General features: G+C 43.7%; 1 pseudogene; it reads left to right on the top strand.

The window, feature by feature from the left end:
* LOC127042165 (olfactory receptor 10C1-like) overlaps positions 1-18,308 on the top strand; it is an 18,803-nt pseudogene extending 495 nt beyond the window's left edge.
* The last annotated feature ends 3,201 nt before the right edge of the window (positions 18,309-21,509 follow it).

Genomic DNA, 21,509 nt, shown 5'->3' with positions numbered 1-21,509 from the left:
AAACACACACCAAAGTCGGTCAGTGCAATTTCACCAGTGTGGGATTCACAGCACGAGATCCTCAGCAATGGCTGGATGTCACAGAAGAACTGGTTGATAATGGACCCACAGAAGGGGGATGAAAACGTGTTAGCAGTGTGCAAAGCAGAATAGAGACCACCACCCACCCATGACCCGCAAGCTAACTTAACGCACCTCCTCTTGTTTATGATCATTGCGTAGTGGAGAGGATTGCCAGTGTAGACAAGCCCTTACACATTGGTGGCAACCAAGTGATTCATCCCATGAGTCTCCCACAGTTCTTTCATGGTCCTGGCCAGGAAATTTGTCCTGAATCTGTAAGGATATCGGAGGGCCAACCTACCCTGGCAAAATGTCTGCTAAGGCCTGGCACACAGTTTTAGCCCTGGTGTTGCCTATAGCTTCTGCTTCTGGCCATCGGGTAGCAAAGTCCATGAAAGTCAGTATGTACTGCTTTCCTCTGGGGGTCTTTTTTGGGAAAGGACCCAGAATATCCACAGCTACTCGCTGAAATGAGACCTCAATTATGGGGAGTGGCTGGAGAGGGGCCTTGACCTGGTATTGGGACTTTCCCACTCTTTGGCACACCTCACAAGACTGGACATACTTGGCAACATCCATGCCCATCCCCTCCCAGTGGAAGGACTTCCCCAACCTGTCTTAGGTTCTGTTCACCCCAGCATGGCCACTGGGATGATCATGGGCTAAGCTTAAGAGCTTTACTCGGTATTTAGTTGGAACCACCAACTGTTTCTGTGGATGCCAGTCTTCCCAGTGTCCACCAGAAAGAGTCTCCTAATATAAAAGCCCTTGTTCTACAACAAACCGGGATCTGTTAGAAGAGTTGAGAGGCAGTGGGGTGCTTCGTGCCACTGCCCAAGCTTTCTAAAGGCTGTCATCTGCTTCCTGCTCAGTCTGGAACTGTTTCCTGGAGGTTTGAGACACCAGTTCTCCCTTAGACTGTGGACTTGGGCTTGGTCCCTCTGGAAGCGATGTAGGTGATGGGGTTGTTTTCGTGGCTGGTGAACCACTCTCCGCTGGTGCACCAGGTGGTATTTCAGGCTCGGGCTGAGCCTCTTGGGTAGGGTTGTCTGCTGCTTCTGCCAGTTCAGGCTCGCTGGTGCCCTCTGGCGTTGAGGTTGAAGATGGATTTGCAAGCGCTGGCGTCAGTGCTGGCAACGGTTCAGGTGCTGGGTTGCATTTCCAGGTTCAGGTCTGGGACTGGAAGTAGTGTGGCTGTTGCAGTCGTAGGCAGGGGATCTGGGTCCACTACCTCTATCTGGGTCTTTGGTAACACAGATGGGGCCCCTGTGGACTGCTCAGGAACAGGGATGGGTCTGGAAGCTTGCCTGGCTTGGCTGCATGTAACCATTCCCACGCTCTTGGCCTGCTTTACCTGGTTGGCCAAGTCTTCCCCCAGTAGCATGGGGATGTGATAATTGTCGTAGACTGCAAAAGTCCACATTCCTGACCAGCCTTTGTACTGGACAAGCAGTTCAGCTGTAGGCAAGTCTACAGCTTGTGACATGAAGGGGTAAATTGTTACTTGGGCCTTTAGGTTGATGAATTTGGGGTTGATGAAGGATTGGTGGACAGCTGACACTTGTGCCCCCGTGTCTCTCCACGCGATAATCTTCTTTCCGCCCATTCTCAAAATTTCCCTTCGCTCCGAGGGTATTTGAGAGGCATCTGGGCCTGGGGATCTTTGGAGTGATGGAGATATAATGAACTGCACTCAGTTGGGTTCTTGGGGCAGTTGGCCTTTATATGTCCCAGTTCATTACACTTAAAGCATTGCCCAGCTGACTGGTCACTGGGTCGAGGTGGGTTACTGGAGATTGGTGAGGTGAAAGAATAGGGCGTCGGCAGCTTTCCTTGGGTTGTAGGTGGTGTCTTGGGTTACCCTCGGGTATAGGGTTTATTGTCGGTGTGACCCCGGTGATATTTGCTCCCCTTGATAGTAGCTTTTTTATTTTCTGCCACTTCCACCCATCTGGCTCCAATCTCCCCTGCCTCAGTTACAGTTTTAGGCTTCCCATCTAGGATGTACCTTTCTATTTCCTCAGGAACACCCTCTAAGAACTACTCCAATTGTATTAGAAGGTGCATGTCATCCAGAGATTTAACATTGGCTCCTGATATCCAGACGTTATAATTCTTTCCAATGTGGTAGGTGTGTTGGGTGAATGACACATCTGGTTTCCACCTTAGGGCTCTGAACCTCCGACGGACATGCTCAGGTGTTAGCCCCATTCTGATTCTGGCCTTGGTTTGAAAAAGTTTATAATCATTCATGTTCTCCTTAGGCATTTCAGCCGCCACCTCTGCTAAGGGTCCACTGAGCAGTGGCCTAGCTCTATCATGTACTGGTCTTCAGAGATGCTGTACCCATGGCAGGTCCTTCCAAAATTTTCTAGGAAGGCCTCAGTGTCATCACCTGCCTTGTAAGTGGGAAATTTCTTGGGATGTGGAACAATAACTGGCGAAGGGTTGTTAGAATTGGCTGTGTCCTTCTGCTTAGCCTGTTCTAAGTCCAGGGCCTGTCGGTGGGCCTCCCTTTGGAGCTCTATTTTTCTTTTGTGGTCCGCCTCTTTGGCTTCTTCCTCTCTTTTTGTGGGCTGCCTCTTCCCTGGCTATTTCTGCATTTATTAGTTCCTTCTTTCTTCTGTGTTCGTTGTCTCTTTCTATGGCTTCTAGCTTTGCTTGTTCCTGTCTAATGGCTTTTTTGGAACTCATGGCTCCTGTTTTTATGTGCTGGTTGCTCCCTCTGCTGTTGAAGTGTCTGGAATGCTGTAGCTCAGGGTTGCTTAGCAACAGAGACTTCTAACTATTACTATACCCGTAGAGTTAGAAAGAAAAAAACAATTGATTTGCAAATGTCTTTTGCTGCTTGTCTGCTGTTCACAGCTGGAGCCCCTTTGTTTAACAAAGGACCCTTGTTAAACTTAATGTCTCTACCTTCAGAGTACTCAGAAGGAAGAGAGAAAAAAAACCTGCAGACTTTTGCTTTTAAAAACAATCTCCACTAGCCTGCTTTACACACAGCTAGCAGGGAAAGAGAGAGAAAAAATCTTACTGGCTTTTGCTCTAAACCCAAACCTCAGTCTGCCTGCAGATAGCTAGCAGGGAGAGAAATAAAAACCTCACTGGCTTTTGGATTCTATCTTATCTATCTATCCCACACGCTGCACACCATGTAATGGTATAATTCCCCACTCTGAACCTTAGCGTTCAAAAGATGGGGTACCAGCATGAATTCCTCTAAGCTCAATTACCAGCTTAGTACTTGTAGCGCTGCCAACAAGCAGGAATTCCAGTGTCTGGTACACTCTGGTCCCCTCAAAACCTTGCCCAGGGGACCCCTAAGACCCAGTCCCTCTAGATCTTAACACAAGGAAAGTAAACCCTTTCCCTCACCATTGCCTCTCCCAGGCTTCCCCTCCCTGGGTTACCCTGGAAGATCACTGTGATTCAAAACTCCTTGAATCTTAAACAGAGAGGAAAATCCACTTTCCTCCTCCTTCTCTCTCCCCCTCCCAGACTCTCCTTGAGAGAGAAAGTAATCCTAACACAGAGAGAAATTAACCTTTCTCTCCCACTTCCCTCCTTTCTCCACACCAATTCCCTGGTGGATCCAGACCCCGTCCCCTGGGGTCTCACCAGAATAAAAAAAACAATCAGGTTCTTAAACAAGAAAAGCTTTTAATTAAAGAAAGAAAAAACAGTAAAAATTATCTTTGTAAATTTAAGATGGAATATGTTACAGGGTCTTTCAGCTATAGACACTGGGAATAGCCTCCCAGCCTAAGTGTACAAGTACAACGTAAAATCCTTTCAGCAAAATACAAATTTGAACTCCTTCCAGCCAAATACACATTTGCAAATAAAGAAAACAAACATAAGCCTAACTCGCCTTCCCTACCTAGTACTTACTATTCTGGACATATAAAAGACTGTATCAGAGAGATTGGTTGCACGTCTGGTCACTCTCAGAACCCAAAGAGAACAACAACCAAACCCTAACAGCACACACAAAAACTTCCCGTCCTCATGATTTGAAAGTATCTTGTCCCTTGATTGGTCCTCTGGTCAGGTGACAGCCAGGCTCACTAATTTTGTTAATCCTTTACAGGCAAAAGAGTCATGAAGTACTTCTGTTCTACTAACTCTTAACTATTTGTTTATGACAAGGAGCTATATCATTTAACGGGCATTAGGGCCAGCAGTGGGTGAGGGATGGGGAAGTGAGTTAATTTATTCTGGTTTACACCTGCTCCAGTTCTGGTGAAATACATTGAAAATATGGGAACTGGGACTGCTTGACATAAATCAGGAGGAATTCCATTGATGCACATACATTTACACTTGACAGTCTTGTAAATTAAATTGAATGGAAAATTAAATCCTGCAATTACATATGGGAATTAATGGGAATATATGGGCGGGGAAATAAATGACCTCACATATTTCAGTGGAAGGACAGGTGAAGTGAGGTGTGTGAACCAGGGAATGATTGTTTAATTTGGTGGCGTAAGTGCAACACCCTTTGTTTTCATTTTTTTAAAAAATATATTGTTAAACATTTCCTGGAAATTTATCAGTGTTTATTATAAAAATTTTAAAAAGCAGCTGAAAAATCAATGCAAATAAATTAACCTCACAGTTTCTGGGTAAATATTGAGGTTAATATTGGAAGGTGGGAGAACTGAGAAAAACAACAAATAGAAAGTAAAGCAGTTTAATGCTGTGATTTATTTCATGAACAGTACATACACATATGCACGTGCATGTTTTTGTGTGTGTGGATCTTCTACTACATTGCCGTAATTTAACAGAAACTAATGTATTATTAACATAAACATCTACCTGATGTAATGTACTAGAGTTCCTTGACACAATCAGTATTTTCATGTACTTGGGAGATGCAAAATTCAGGTGAAAATTGGTAAAAATAAAAGTAGTTTTTGGAAAATCTGGGAAATTTTTGGTAAAAATTGGTAAAAACTGAAAAAGAAGGCCCTCTGCATGTGTTAGAGTGATACTGTGTGTGGAAATCCTTATATGTGCGCCTCTTTATGTGTGTGTGTGCATACTTATGTGTATTTCTGTATACGTGTGTATCTCTATGTCTCCCCTGTGCCTGCATATGTATCAGTGTGTGCGTGTTGGGAAATGAATGCTTGGTTAGTATGCATGTGTGACTGCTCTGTGCTTGTGAATTGTGATTTGCTGTGTAACAGGCAGCTGAAGCCAGATCCTCAGCTGGTGTCAATGAATATAGCTCCACTGAGGACCCCCAAGTTAGCTGGTGAAAATGAGTGTGATGATCTAGCCTGAAGTTCCAGTGTCTCTCTGATTTCTTCCCTGTACCTCTAATGTCCAGGCACAATTGTGCTCCACAGTGCAGTAACTGCAACTGGCTGATGCTAAATGCACCTCTGCCTGATATATCCAGGGGGTCATCTGCATCACTGGCAGCAGCTTTGCATTGCCACTGTCTTAGCGCTCTGTCCAGGCCTCTCTGTGAATCACTTGGTGGTCTCACTCTAATTCTTAGCAGCAATGGGCCTGAATGAAGCTTCCTGGACTTCAGGAAGTGAGAGAAAAGAAGCTTAGATCCAAACACCCCCAATAAAGGTGGGGAGTTTCAGAATCCAGAACTGAATTTCACAGCCCTGGTCATTCTCTGGTCATTAGTTGGACAAGCAGTCACATGAAAACCACAATCCTGTGGACCAGTGGTTCTGAAACTAGGGCTGCCGCTTGTTCAGGAAAAGCTTCTGGCAGGCTTGGCCGGTTTGTTTACCTGCTGTGTCCACAGGTTTGGCCGATTGCAGCTCCTAGTGGCCACGGTTCACCACTCCAGGCCAATGGGGGCTGCAGAAAGTGGCACGGGCCGAGGGACATACTGGCCACTGCTTCCCGCAGCCCCCATTGGCCTGGAGTGGTGAACCGCGGCCAGTGGCAGCTGCGATCGGTCGAACCTGCAGAGGCGGCCGGTAAACAAACTGGCCCAGTCCACCAAGGGCTTTCTCTGAACAAGTGGTGACTCTAATTTGAGCACCACGGCTGTGGACCACACCAATTGGCCTCCTTAATGGCAGGCTCACATGCCTTGTTAAGGGACAATAGGCATGGAATGTGAACAAACTTTTGGGTTCTGACCCATAGAAATGATTACCTCAGGGCACTTATGCAGCACACTGTATAATTGGGGAAGGTAGGGGTGAGGCCAGAGGGAGAGAACATGTGCACATGTATTCCCATTGATCTATCTAATCATCTTTTTATCTAACTAGCCATCCATCCATCTGTCCATCTGTATAATCATCTGTCCATCCATCTAATTGTCTTTTTTGCTGCCTATCTGTCCATCAAGATGGCTGTCCATTTTTTCCTCCTGCTCTTTGTCCATCCAATTATCTACTCATTGGTCTGGCCAATTGTCTGTCTTCACTTCTGTGACTCTGCCTTGCATGCTGTTCCTTTGTCTAATCATCTCTCCAGCCATCTGGCTAGTGGTGTTTACATTCTCCTTATCTAATCTACCACTAATGGACCCATCCCCATGGAAAGTGGACTTCAGTGGGCAGGGGCTGCTGAATGGGGACATGTCACAGTCAAAGGCATTACATTACAATGAATGATGTAGCCTGATTTTTGGTAACTAAGAAACATTCCTTCTCACTCTGTGCAGCTAATTTCACAGTCAAAGCAGGTGGGAATTAGAGTCGATGAGCCTCGCAATGCGACTAACTAAGGGCAGCAGTGACAAGGGGATAGACTTTAAGAAGTGCTCTGTTGGTCCCTGGTGACTGATCAGAGAAGTGGCAATAAACAGTCTGTCCATGGTGCTTGACCTTAACGATGCAGCTGTTTTTATAGGTCTGCTCACAGATCTGTGGCAGATGCCTCATTTGCAGGACCTCTGATCAATTTCACTTGGAACAAGTTAATTTCACTGATGTTTTGCTCAGATAAAAATAATTTAAAAAAAAAAGCTACTTCATTGTGTGCTTGTTAAAACCACCCCGATTAGCAACACACCTACTAAAAAGAAATCTCTCCAGTTAGGCATGCAGCACCTGTGACTCTATAGAGATGTACAGGGGGACACACAGGTCATTAAAACTTCACTTGCTTTAATCAAGCACTCTGAGGAATGTTACACCCAGCTGAGAGCTGGGTACTGGCTGGAGATTTAACAAACCTCTCAAGGAATTATGAGCTAGTGGCAGAAACAAAGTTACTCATTATTTTAATGGGTCCCATCGAGGGCCATTAGAATGGAAAAGCTGCTGGGAAATGCAGGTCTCAGTGGAAGTCTGGCTGTAGCTGATTAGAAAAGAAAGTCAGAGGCATTGATTAAAGTTAGACAAAGGAAGGGACGGGGCTGTGCCTATGTCAAGTAGCCCCTGATGGTTAAAGTGAAAGGGGTCAAGCCGTTCATTCCCAGTCCCTGTGAACTGTGATCTCTTCCTCTGTAAATTCCATAAGGCCCTCAGGTAGTGAGGGAATGTAAGGGGGAGGGATGACTGCAATGAAACTGACATGTAAACAAACCTCAGATTCCCACTAGGTTAGCGAAGACAGCCTGGCCCAGGTGTGGTGAGCAAAAGGCAATTCCAGATTTCTAGGTCTCAGTGATAGAGCTCAGGCAATGTATCTAGGTTGTGACAGGGCATTGCTGTCCTGCCCATGAATCCCAGCTCTGCCGATGCCCTGAATCCTAAACCACAGCCCTCTCCATTGTTCCATCTCTAAGTTCTCACACACACACAGGTCTGATGTTGCATCTCAATCCCAGCCTGAAGCCTCTTTTTATCCCAGCCCTTGGTTCCCCCCGACACAACTCTACTCATGCACTTCAATCCTGATCTGCAGCACCCTGAGTTCCCCTCATGCACAGTTCTGTCATTGCCCCGAGTCCTGATCTGCAGCCCCTGTTATCTCAGCTTTGGTCTCTCACCCCTGCCCCCACATCTCTGCTGAAGCCCATTAGTCCTGACTCACAATCCCTCTGCTATCGCAGGATTGGCTCCTTTCACAGCTTTGGTGACATGCCTCAGTCCTGACTTGCATTACCCCTGCTATTCCTGTCCCAAAACTGCTCCTCAGCTCGACCAATACATCACAATAATGAGCTACAACCCTTCTGTCATTGCTGTCCTACCCCAAACACACACCTCTGACATGCTCCTCAGTCCTGGCCCTCTGCTAGTCAAGTTCACACCCACCCACCCACCCCTCTTTGAATGCTGCAATCCTGACCCTTGCTAGCCCAGGCCTGCCACCTTCAGAGCTGTGGTATTTCTACTAATTCGGACCTGCCAGGCCAGTCCTGGGACAGAGCTGAGCTGTCTCAGTGCATCACAAAGCAGCTTGCACTTCCCATCCCCTATGTGAGCGCGCGCGCACACACACACACACACAACCTACTTCCCCCAACATATCAATAACAGACAGACACACACACACTCTGAAACACTCATTCCATGCAGCAGGAACACACACACAGGGAGAGAGAGAACAGGGCTGGTTACCACCACCAGGGCATAACAGTGACACCCAGTGATTCCTGCACAGAGATGAAGGCTGATCTTGGGTTAAAGGCACTTGACTGGCCCTCAGAAGCCTTAGCTCAGTTCCTGGCTTTGTCCCTGACACTGCATATGGCGCTGAGACTTTGACCAAGGTTGAAGTTTACAAACCAAAAATAATACGACTTGTATCTCCAAACCCCACAAGCAGGCTAGGAAAAAATCAGTCTTAAATACCACGGACTAGACCTTCAGCTGGTAGAAAATGACCATAGCTCCATTGGAGTCAATGGGGCCAGATCCCCGCTGGTGTCAATGGGCTGTAGCTCGATTGAAGTCCAACTCCTTGTGTGATTTACGTAAACCAATCAGCCTCAGTTTCCCCACTGGTAAAAAAGGGATAATCGCACTAGGAAAGTACAATTTAGATGGGGCTACTATAAGGTGGGTTCACAACTGGCTGGATAACCGTACTCAGAGAGTAGTTATTAATGGCTCCCAATCCTGCTGGAAAGGAGTAACAAGTGGGGTTCCGCAAGGGTCTGTTTTGGGACCGGCTCTGTTCAATATCTTCATCAATGATTTAGATGTTGGCATAGAAAGTACGCTTATTAAGTTTGTGGATGATACCAAACTGGGAGGGATTGCAACTGCTTTGGAGGAAAGGGTCAAAATTCAAAATGATCTGGACATATTGGAGAAATGGTCTGAGATAAACAGGATGAGGTTCAATAAAGATAAATGCAAAGTGCTCCACCTAGGAAGGAACAATCAGTTTCACACATACAGAATGGGAAGAGACTGTCTAGGAAGGAGTATGGCAGAAAGAGATCTAGGGGTCATAGTAGACCACAAGCTTAATATGAGTCAACAGTGTGATACTGTTGCAAAAAAAGCAAATGTGATTCTGGGATCCATTAACAGGTGTGTTGCAAACAAGACATGAGAAGTCATTCTTCCGCTTTACTCTGCACTGGTCAGGCCTAAGCTGGAGTATTGTGTCCAGTTCTGGGCACCGCATTTCAAGAAAGATGTGGAGAAATTGGAGAGGGTCCAGAGAAGAGCAACAAGAATGATTAAAGGTCTTGAGAACATGACCTATAAAGGAAGGCTGAAGGAATTGGGTTTGTTTAGTTTGGAAAAGAGAAGACTGAGACGGGGCCTGATAGCAGTTTTCAGGTATCTAAAAGGGTGTCATCAAGAGGAGGGAGAAAACTTGTTCACCTTAGCCTCCAATGATAGAACAAGAAGCAATGGGCTTAAACTGCAGCAAGGGAGATTTAGGTTGGACATTAGGAAAAAGTTCCTAACTGTCAGGGTAGTTAAACACTGGAATAGATTGCCTAGGGAGGTTGTGGAATCTCCATCTCTGGAGATATTTAAGAGTAGGTTAGATAAATGGCTATTAGGGATGGTCTAGACAATATTTGGTCCTGCCATGAGGGCAGGGGACTGGACTCGATGACCTCTCGAGGTCCCTTCCAGTCCTGGAGTCTATGAGTTTTTTTTTTTTATTCTCAACCTCACAAGGGTGTTATGACATTAAAGTCTGCTCATGACTGTGAGATGTGCAGACACCACGAGGATAAGGCCTGTGTAAATACCTAGAAAATATAGCTCGGTGGATTTGCAGTATCTGAGGATCCAGGCATCGGTGCCTCAGTTCCCCTCCCTTTAACACGGGGATAATTCCATCTCCTTATCCCACATGAATGATGGGAGCTTACATTTATCATTGGTTGTGGAGTGCTCCAAGTCTACCATGCTTGGAGGCATTTAGCTACCTACATAGTTCGAAACAATGAGCCCCAACCCTACTGAGATCAAAGACTGAGCTCCCACTGGCCTCAGTGTTACCAGGACTGGGGCCTATGTGTGATACTTGCTGAGAAATTAACAATACAGAGGCAAATCTCTGTGGATGCGTGAGGCACTGCAATCCCATCCACATTTCAAGTGCCCCCAACATGGCTAACGAGCTGTTTTGGTTTAGCAATTTTAGACTCCTACTTTAGGGCCAGAAATGCCTATCATGATCATCTAGTCTAACCTCCTGCACATGACAGGCCACAGAATCTCCCCCTTCCCCTCCTCTAATAGACCCATAACCTCTGGCTGAGTTACTGAAGTCCTCAATTCTGGATTTAAAGACTTCAAGTTACAGAGAATCCATTATTTACTGTAGTTCAAATCCGCAAGTGACCCATGCCCCATGCTGCAGAGGAAGGCGAAAGTGATTGAGACCCACCTAGCTATAATAATTCTTTGTAGCACTCTTCATCTAGTGTCCCATCTCCGGCCATTGGCGCTATTTGTTAATAGCAGTCACAGATGGGCCATATGCCATTCTGACCAATAGAGAGGAAGCATTTGGAAATGGATCGTGACAGAAAAGTAAAAAGGAGAGAGTGAGAGTACGGCTCATATCAAAGAGATTCTGTTTGCTTTATATGATTGCTAGAGAGCAGCACAGAGTCAGAAATGAGAAGGAAGCAGCATTATAGGAAATGGATGGAAGGAGACAATAAATGATAGGTTTTAAGGCCAGAAGGGACCACTGTGATAGTCTAGATACCCACCTGTTTAAAACAGACCGTAGGACTTCTGTGAATTAATTCCTGCTTCAAATCCAATAGCTGTGATTGAACTAGAGCAGATCTTACAAAAATAAATTCAGAAAGAGGCAGATCGTCTGTGAAACGACAATGATGAATATGAATAAAATACATTGAACATCACATTACTATTGTTAAAACAATGAGGAGTCCTTCTGGCACCTTAGAGACTAACAAATTTATTTGGGCATAAGCTTTCGTGGGCTAGAACCCACTTCATCAGATGCATGGAGTGGAAAATACAGGAGCAGGGCCAAACTGGACAGTCTCTATGCAAAAGAATAAGTGGACACAAAATTGACGTCAGGAATCATAACGTTCAAAAACCAGTAGGAGAACACTTCAAACTCCCTGGTGACTCAATAACAGACCTAAAAGTGGCAATTCTTCAACAAAAAAAACCCTTCAAAAATAGACTCCAACTGATTTGAAATTGCAGAACTGGAATTAATTTGCAAACTAGATACCATGAGATTAGGCCTGAATAAAGACTGGAAGTGGTTGAGTCATTACAAAACCTAAACCTAATTTCTCCCTACTGTTAACTCACACTTTCTTCTCAACTGTTTGAAATGGGCCACTCTCATTACCACTACATAAGTTATTTGTCCTCCCTTGGTATTCTGCTGTTAATTGAACTGTGTCGTTAGACTGACCTCATACTTGGTAAGGCATCTCCCATCTTTTCATGTATTTATACCTGCTCCTGTATTCTCCTCTCCATGCATCTGATGAAGTGGGTGCTAGCGCATGAAAGCTTATGCCTAAATAAATTTGTTAAGTCTCTAAGGTGCCACAAGGACTCCTCATTGTTTTTCTGATACACAGTAACCCGGCTACCACTCTGAACCTGATTATTATTATTGTTATAACCACTTTCTGCTCTTGATAGTCATCTAGTGAGTGATATTATAGTACCCAGAGGCCATAACTAAGATCTGAGCACAGTGAAACAGAGTTAGAGACAGTCCCTGCACTAAAAGGCTTACAGAATAAATAGCGAAAGCAGACAAAGGGAAGGGAAGGGAAACTGAGGCACAGAGGAAGGATGTGACTTGCCCAAGGTCACACAACCTGTCAGTGGCAGAGCCAGGAATAAAATCCAGGATTCAAGTTTTAGTAGAGAAAAGTTTAGAATATAATTCATTTGAACGTTATGGTATTGGAATGAAAATTAATAGGCGTGTTTATATTATAATTATCATCTTGCATTATTATAGCACCCAGATGCTCCAGCCAAGACTAAAGCCCCGTTGTGCTGGGTGCTGTACAAACAAATAGTGAAAAACAGTCCATGCCCAAAAGAGGTTATGATTAGGCTCAAAAGGATTAGATTTTTATTAGTAACGTCGATAAATGTCAGTTTCACCAGACATACACAATGGACAAAATATTTCCATCTATAATAATCAACATTTGTAGAGAGGCAAAATAAGAAAAATGCTCTTTGAGAACTTATTAGAGTTTAATTTAAGGCTATTTACTTGGTATAGTTTAAAACACAAATTGTAAACAAATCATGTCAATGATTATAAAGTTTTAACTTTTTGAATCTCAACATCTACTGTTGCTAAATAATTATTGTCTGACACTCTCCCAATGTCTGACTTCCCCATATAGTGTCCCTCAACTGTGACAATGTAAAATCAATAAAAATTGAAAAAAAGCTTTAAAATAAGCATCAATATTATCAGCCGAAGTTATTAAAAAATCAAATTGTGCTAAGCCTACTTATGGTGGAATAGGCAAGACAGACAAAGATGGGAAGGAAACAAAGGCCCAGAGAAGTTTATTTAATGAAGACATTTAAATACATGAGGAGTGATGGGAAATTTTATACTTTCATAGTTTTATAGTGTTTAAGGCCAGAAGAGACAACTAAATTATCTAGTCCAGTGTTTCTCAAATTGGGGGTCCCAACCCAAAAGGAGGTCGCAAACCTATTGTAGGGAGGTGACGAGAGTGGCGGCTGCTGGCCGGGCATCCAACTCTGAAGGCAGCACCGCTGCCAGCAGCAGCACACAAGTAAGGGTGGCATGGGATGGTGGGATCATCACTTTTTGGAGAGGGGTCATCACAGTCTGAAATATTTTAAAAAATAGATCTACTTGGGTCATTGGAGATGAGAGTTTTAAATGACTTTATTCTTTCATGCAAATTGATGATGATCTTCATCAACACTATCTCTGAGCTAGCACTTTTCATCAGGGGACATGCAGGTGTCTGAAGAAACCAGGTAAATATCATCATCCCCCAATTTACAAATGGGGACTGTGGGGTTCAGAGAGGGAAAAGTGATCCATCAGGCCAATGAAAAAAACAAGATTGGAACCCACACACCTGGTCCCAGACTCCAATAGCACATTAGTAAAATGTCTTTGAACAAGGAAAAGAGTTCAGCTGATTAAAAAAACTCAGCCACCTGGACTCTATGTGAGGATTGGTGTGGATGTGAAGTTATCACCCTGACCTGTAGCTTTTAGACTCATATAAGTAGAAGCATACTCTGTCTCACAAGTCCATTGTGAAAGGACACTGAATGAGCATAAACCTAAATGAGCGAATCACTGAAGGGACATCACCAATGGTAGACCTAATGTTTGCAGAGCCCAGCTAAGAGATTAAAAAACTCCCTTTATCTCATTGAAACATGTGCAATTTATAGCAAATAATGTCTGAGATAATCCCTGGGTTCCTTTGGGCATAGGTCCCTGAAAGTTTCTCATGGGTCACACTTATTTTCACTCAATTATTAATTAAAACATTTAACCTCATACACTTTTCAGCCCTAAAGTAAAGCTCTAGGAAATATTTTTTATTTTATTTATACATAGATATCAGTGCTCAGATCCTCAGAGGGAGAAAATCAATGTAGCCCCATTGACTTTGTTCTCTCCATGGCAGTCTGCTCCCAACTCAATCTTCCCCATCTCTTGGTTTCACCATGTACACTTTATTGTGGTGTTTGCTGGTGTCTCTGTGTTCTGGAGATGTGAGAACTTCCTTGACACTGTTGGTTTTCTATATGGTGTTACATCTACTCTTCCCCACAGGCATTAGGAGGATGGATGTCACACAGTTGAAGGCTGTTGTACTCTCTGCTCATGACACTCATAGATTTGTACTGTCTCCCACCTATATTGTATTTTAGGTCAGCTGAGAATGGGGACACCAGTGGATCAGGTCACAACAGCATTTCTCGATATGGGACCATGCAAAGCAGTATTGCTAGTGGGTCTATGTGTGTCAGCCTGTCACGGGGCATGGTTTCTCCCCTGCTTTCTTTCCTGCAGAAAATGAACAGAGTCAACTGGTTGCATCTTCACTGGACCCTGTTATTTTAAGTTCCCTCCACCATTTCCACAACCACCCTAATGCAACACTCTATTTACAGCACCTACAGCACTTTTTTGCTCTCTCCCCAGGACATGAGTGGAACTGAGGTCTCCCTCCCTTGAGGCCTCCATGTGACTGAGCTCAGCTAACCCTGGTCCCTGCTCTCTCTTCCTGTTTTGAACTTCCTTCCTGCCTTTTTATCAGCCTTGGACTGATGGGCTAATTGGCTCCTTATCTCATCAGGGACTGAATTAGGGGCCTCCAGAGCTAAAAAGCAAAAGTTGCTATTGCTTGAGCGCCATGAGCTGCAGCAGACCCATGCCTTATGTAGATCAGGAGACACCTTGGCGGGGTTATAGTCCTAGTAGCGTCTCAGTACAAGTTCCAGTAGGCATTGGGTGGCAGCTGGGATATGGGAGTTGTCTGGGGATTCCCAGGCCTGGGTTCAAAACCTGAGACATCATATGGGCTTTCTCAAGTTCTTTAGAGGAAAAATTCACACATTCCATTTGTGGGACTTTTCAAAAGAACCTAAGGAAATTAGGCATCTAACTCCTATTGAAGTTCAAAGGGAATTTGATATCTAACTCCCTAAGATCCTTTTGAAAAACCCCACCAAGGACAACTAACTTGAAAAATGACCGTGGATGGGATTAGGGGGAAGGGACTGCAGGGAATGAAGGGTGATTCAATCCTACTAAAAAATAAAGTACTCCCATTAGAGGAAACGGACAGCATCCCTCCCCTCAGTTACAGCAAAACCCCATTGCACTTCTCATCTAGAAAATACATGTCATCATCAGACTTCATAGGAAATGGTTGGCTGAGTGAATTTTGTTTTGTTTTGGCCTAACTAGTTCAAGGCGGTATTGTTTGTCCTCACAGGAATATCATAAGAATGTTCCTTCAGGGATTACATCCCAAAAGCCAGTGGACGGAATAAATACATCCCTCTTTCCTTCCACACATTTAGCCCTTTCAAGCTAGGATAGCGAACCACTCTCCTTAAAGGTGTAGGCTATGACTGAATTATTTAAGCCCCCAATTGTTGTAACACTGACGTCCATTGGACATTCTGCTGGAGACTGCGGTGGAGCAAAGTCAGATCACTGGTTTCTTCATCTGAATTTTCCATGCAGGCATATAGAACAGCGTGTGTGTGTGTTTCCCTGCTGCTCTTTGCTGCAGGGGATGCGCTCTTCCGTGTGTGTGTGTGTGTGTGTGTGTGTGTTGAATATCCATGGGAATGGTCCTATGGTCATGGCATATTTTTAGGTGTCAGAAGACCTCAGTTCCATTTTTGGGGATGCTGACTCACTGTGACCTTGCCCAAGTCCCTTTACCTTCTGACCCCCACTTTCTTCCTTAGTTGCTCACTACAGTTAGATGCATTGCTTTGTGACCCAGACATTGAAGATGCTAAGGATAATTATCAATATTTTTTTATTTCAATTTTGCCTTTTCACTGTAATGTCCATTAGTATGAAATTCCTTCTCAATAAATAACCTTGAAGTAAATGTCTGCAGAAAAAGTATTTTCTTAAATTGTTCGATCTTTCTTATTGCAAGCTCCTTATAGCAAGGGTCTGAGACAAAGGTCTTCCATTGGTGCAAATCAGCATGGTTCTACTGATATCAATGGAGCCATGAGGGTTTACACCTGCTGAGGAACTGACCCTAGGTCTTCTTTTGTATAATGAGAGAAAGCAAGGCATTTAGGATGCTCTTGTGATAATGGCAGCAATTGTTTAAATTCTTCTTTAATATTTAGGGAAGAATAATATATTTGGCACACCAAGGGCCAAAATCCTCCATTGATATCTCTGAGATGCAGTTGACCCATAATGCTTTTAATACTTCCAAGGGCTTTAAACACAGTCCTTACTTATGTGAGTTACAACCTCAGTGGGAATACTTGAATGAGTTTAATTCTTGTCATGATGAAGACATGGACGAGATCAGAATTTTGCCTGCATTTTGGAAATTTTATTTAGTAAACATGGTTGTAGAAAACATATTCCCAAAGGCAAAAAGACTGGTCCCATTTTGAATTCTCATGTAGATGGGTGGGGGGAGGGTAAATGCTCTGAGGCATAAGAATTAGATCCCCAGCTAGTGTAAATCAGTGTAACATCATTGCTGTCAATGGGCTAGATCCTCAGCCAATGTACATAGTCATAGCTTTACTGATTTCCATAGATCAATACCAAAGTTATTATTTCCTGATAATGAGGCTCAGCTGCATATTTATATACATAATGGCAGCAGCTTTTCGTTTGAAGGATTCCAACAAATGGGAAACTAGTACTAATTGTATAGTTAACATTCACATATTTGAGGTTCTTCAGGTTCAGCTCCAGAGTCTCTTTGTTACCTCTAAAGGGGACCCATTCTGACAGAGACCCTGGCCAGAACCAGACCATCCTTGGTGGGGTTTTTGTACCTTGCTGAGCTGCATATTCTTCTATTTGTGGTGTTTCTAACTACCTACACCTCATCAATCTGGTGGGAAATTTGTTCATTATCCTCCTGATAAAACTCATCCCACCTCTTCACACCCCCATGTATTTCCTCCTTGTGAGACTATCCTTCTTGGAAATAGAACAGAGATAGGCAATCTATGGCATGTGTGCTGAAGGTGGCACGCAAGCTGATTTTCAGTGGCACTCACAGTGCCTGGGTCCTGGCCACCAGTCCAGGGGGCTCTGCATTTTAATTTAGTTTTAAATGAAGCTTCTTAAACGTTTTAAAAACCTTATTTAGTTTACATACAATAATAGTTTAGTTATATATTATAGACTTATAGAAAGAGAGCTTCTAAAAACGTTAAAATGTTTTACTGGCACGCAAAACTTTATATTAGAGTGAATAAATGAAGACTCAGCCCACCACTTCTGAAAGGTTCCCCATCCCTGAAATAGAATATCAGGAATGGAAGGAGCCTCAGAAGGTCATCTAGTCCAACCCTCTGCTCAAAGCAGGATGAGTCCCTAACTGGCCCCCTCAAGGATTGAACTCAAAACCCTGAGTTTAGTAGGCTGATGTCCAAACCACTGAGCTAGCCCTCAGACTCTGAATCACCACCTGGTGGAGTATAAGAGCATTTTCATGGCAGGCTGCACAGCCCAGATGTATGTTTTCACCATCCTGGGCCTCACTGAATGCTGCCTCCTAGCAGCCATGGCGTATGATCATTATGTGGCCATATGCCACCCCTTGCACTACACAGCCACCATGAGTGGTCAGGTGTGCAGGCAGCTAGCAGCCACCTCATGGGTCATCAGCATCTTGGTGGAAGTGGTTCAGACCAGGAGGATTTTCAGCCAGTCCTTCTGCGGCTCCAACCGTATCCACCATTTCTTCTGTGACATCCTACCAATGGTGAAGATGGTGCGCACAGACATGTCCAAGATCAAGATTGTTTTCTTGGCCATGCCAGTGCTGTTCATCATGAGACCTTTGCTGTTGATAATCCTGTCCTACATCGATAAAGATTTCTCCTCCTTCTCCTCCCACCTCATGGTGGTGACTTTGTTCTATGGAACGGCCCTAATTTCCTAAGTGAGGCCCAAGTCCAGCTACAGCCCAGAGAGTGATCAGATGATTTCCCTCATGTACAAGGTCGTGATGCCAGTATTTAACCCAATAATATACACACTGAGGAACAAAGACGTGAAGCAAGCCTATATTAAAACAATAGAGAAGAGCATCTTTTCACACAACTGGAGAAATTAGAGAAAAAAAGGAGAGTTAGTCAAAATGGGAAGAATAAGAGAAATCCACCAGCATTTTCCTGAATTTCTCCCTCTTGCCTTCTTTTCTTCATTGACATTTTGCTATGGGTGGGGGAGAATGACCTGTTCTATGCCTGGTGGGAAAACGGGTAGGGAAAATTGTGCTTTTTTGAATCCACTATTTGAATCTAAATTTTAAGGATCTTTTTATCCAACTTCTGAAATTAAAAACTCTTTGACCAGATTGCAAGTTGATTGAAAAACAAAAGAGAATTTTTAGTAAAAGTGCTGTCTCCAAATTATATCTTCAAAATTTGAAATGTTAGAGGAAAAAATATACATGTGGTTGAAAAGGAGAAATATTTCATAACATTTCCACCTTGTGTGTGTGTAAACCTAACAATTTTCATCAAAATGTCAAGAATGTAAAAATTCCCACCAGTTCTACAGTAAAGTGCAATCAGCTGCCTCTTTTCCTGCTCTATCACTCCAGTGCAAACGTGTTTGGCTGTCTCTTGAATGCATTTCCCCAGACTCCCTGCCCTAATTTCAAATAACAATTCTCAGCACTTGTGAATGACTTTCTATTGAATTCTCTGATAGAGCTTTACAAACCTACATTGCTTGTGCCACACAACGGCTCTGTGAGGAAGTTCTTAGCTTCTATTATGTTCTGCACAGGTGCAGGTGTCTATGCCAGGAGCACTGATTATAGTGTCAGGATGTATATCACATAGTCCTTGATTTTTAAGGCCATAGGAGACCATTATGATAATCTAGTCTAACCTCCTGCCGAGCACAGGCCAGTGAATTCAGTCCAGTAATTCCTGCATTAAGTATGCACCAAATATACTATATGTTAGATACGTAAAATAATAATTGTGTTAAATACTCTTCTGTAACTACGTGAGGGTCTGAGTATAACAATATTGACTAAATAACTGTGTACACTGTACATATTTGTATAATAATTTTCTGTGTATTCTGATGTAGATATACTCTTTTGAGGGCTTGTCCACCTATGTTACCACCTGCATGTAACAAATATACGTTTAAAACCTATGTACCTCTCACTGAGCATTCATGTGTATCCCTAAAATGAATTCATAAGCAGCTTCAAACATACACCCACATGAACAAGCTGAGGTGAATTGGTATTAAGAATATGTTTGTTAGTTTTTTATTACTTGTGGCAGAGCTCTGACCTTGCCCCCATGGGTCCTGCACTTCTAGGCAGTTTATGCTAGCCTCAGTGGCTCTCTGTGACCCTTCATGTAGCCCTTCTCTCTCTAGGGCTAGGGTTACAGTCTACTGAGCCCTTTTCATCATAGGCTGGCAAGGAGGTTGGTAAGAGAACTCTCACAGTCTCTGTTGTCCCTGGGGGCTTATTTTATAACAGTTTAGCCTCCTGTCATGACAGGGGCCTGACTTCCCCTCCCAGGAGATGTTCCTGTAGTGGTGGGTTGAGGGGAACGCAGGCCCACCCTCTAGTCCAGGTTCCAGCCCAGGGACCCTAATGGTAGCAGCTGTTGGCAGCCAACCTTTCACTGCCAGAGTTGCTACATTTCCCTGAGCCACTTCCCCACAGCTCTCCTGCTTCTCCCTTCTTCACCCTTACCTTAGGACTCCCTTACCGATGGTTTGAGGGTGTCTTCATTAACAGCCCTTCAGCCACACTTGTTCCCCTCTGCCTGACTGGAGTGAGTCCTTTTTATAGTATCAGTGAGGTCTTAATTAGAGTGAGGTGGTCACATTAGCTTAACAGCCTCACCTGACTCTTTGCAGGTTAATTAGAGTCAGGTGTTCTCATTAGCCTGGAGCAGCCCCTGCTCTGGTCAGTCAGGGAACAGAAAACTGTTAATCCAGTGGCCAGTATATCTGCCTTCTGCTATTCCGCTGTACCCAACTGGCCTGGGTGTATCACATACTATACATTGAAACAAGATAGGTTGAGGCAGAATTATTAGTCTATTTGAAATTCTAAAAGAAAAAAAAATAAATATTTATAATAAAAAGCCATAATAATAAGAAAATTAATATAAAATACCTGAGTGCCTTCAATTCCCATTGAAGTAGATATATAGATAGATAGATGGTGTGTATAGCGATGGACAGATTAATAGAGTGAGAATTTCAAAGGCACTTATGGGATTTAGGCACCCAAGTAATGTGGAAGTCCACAAAGGGGTCTTAGACTCATCATTGCAGTGCTTAATGTTTAGACACCCTGCTGCCTAATGGATACCACAACCATGAGTGAGGTGCTCAGGCTTCCTATACAATGCAAGGGGAGAGTTAAGTACCTAAAAAGAGGATCCTCTAAAGTCAGCCAGATGAGTGGGGAGCTGTGACCCAGGGAGTCCTTGGATTCATAGCCATGAGCCTCTCCTGGAATTAGTCCCTTCTCACAAAAGAAGAGAGGAAATGCATTCCTGAGCTTTGCATGAATAAATTGTAACTAGTAAAGATTTCTGAACTTGGCTCAAGAATAGAAATAAATTGTGAGCCACCGGGCCAAATGTTGAGGTGTTTACTCAGTCCCTACTCATAGAAACTGATGCAGGAGAAGGAGTAGGACCTGTGTTTGAGGAAGCACTGTGCAAACAATGAGGATTAGGCCTTTGTCTGGTGTATGTTAACGTGACTCACATAGACCAGTTGAGGACCTGACCCTGAGTAAAGACCTACGGTTTGGCTTAATATTATCATTTCAGCTGCACTATTATGTATGCATTTTTGGCACTTGCAGGATGGTAATGGTGTTGCTAACTCTCCTGACTTTAATGCGCCAGTAGGGAATTCCCTTCTGGCAGATCAGTTGTTCACTGGCTACATGCAGCTGGACACCAGAGCAACAAATTGCTAATAACCTAGGGAACTATTTTCAAGAACGCCCAAATGACTCAGAAGCCTAAGTCTCATTTTTTTAAAAGTGACTCGAGCACTTAGGAATCTTCGTGTGGTATTTTCAAAACCACCTAAACAAGTTAAGTGCCTAACACCCTTTGAAACCAATGCAACATGGGTGTCTAACATGCTTGGAAACTTCTGCAAATCCCACTGGGAAATATGGGCATCTTTAGGTGCCTGGACACCTTTGGAAATCTGGCCCCAAGTCTTTATACCAGGATAGCTGAATACAGTATGGAAAGGGTACATTTATACCACTAAAATTGAGCCTACTAGAGGGTGACTCAGTTAAACTATAATTATTTTGATTAAAAATATTGTGACAAAGTTCCTCCTCTACCTTGGTGGATCCT

The sequence above is a fragment of the Gopherus flavomarginatus genome, unplaced genomic scaffold, assembly GCF_025201925.1.
Source record: "Gopherus flavomarginatus isolate rGopFla2 unplaced genomic scaffold, rGopFla2.mat.asm mat_scaffold_34_arrow_ctg1, whole genome shotgun sequence".
NCBI classification, from domain to species: Eukaryota; Metazoa; Chordata; order Testudines; family Testudinidae; genus Gopherus; species Gopherus flavomarginatus.
This window is presented reverse-complemented; position numbering and strand designations above follow the sequence as displayed.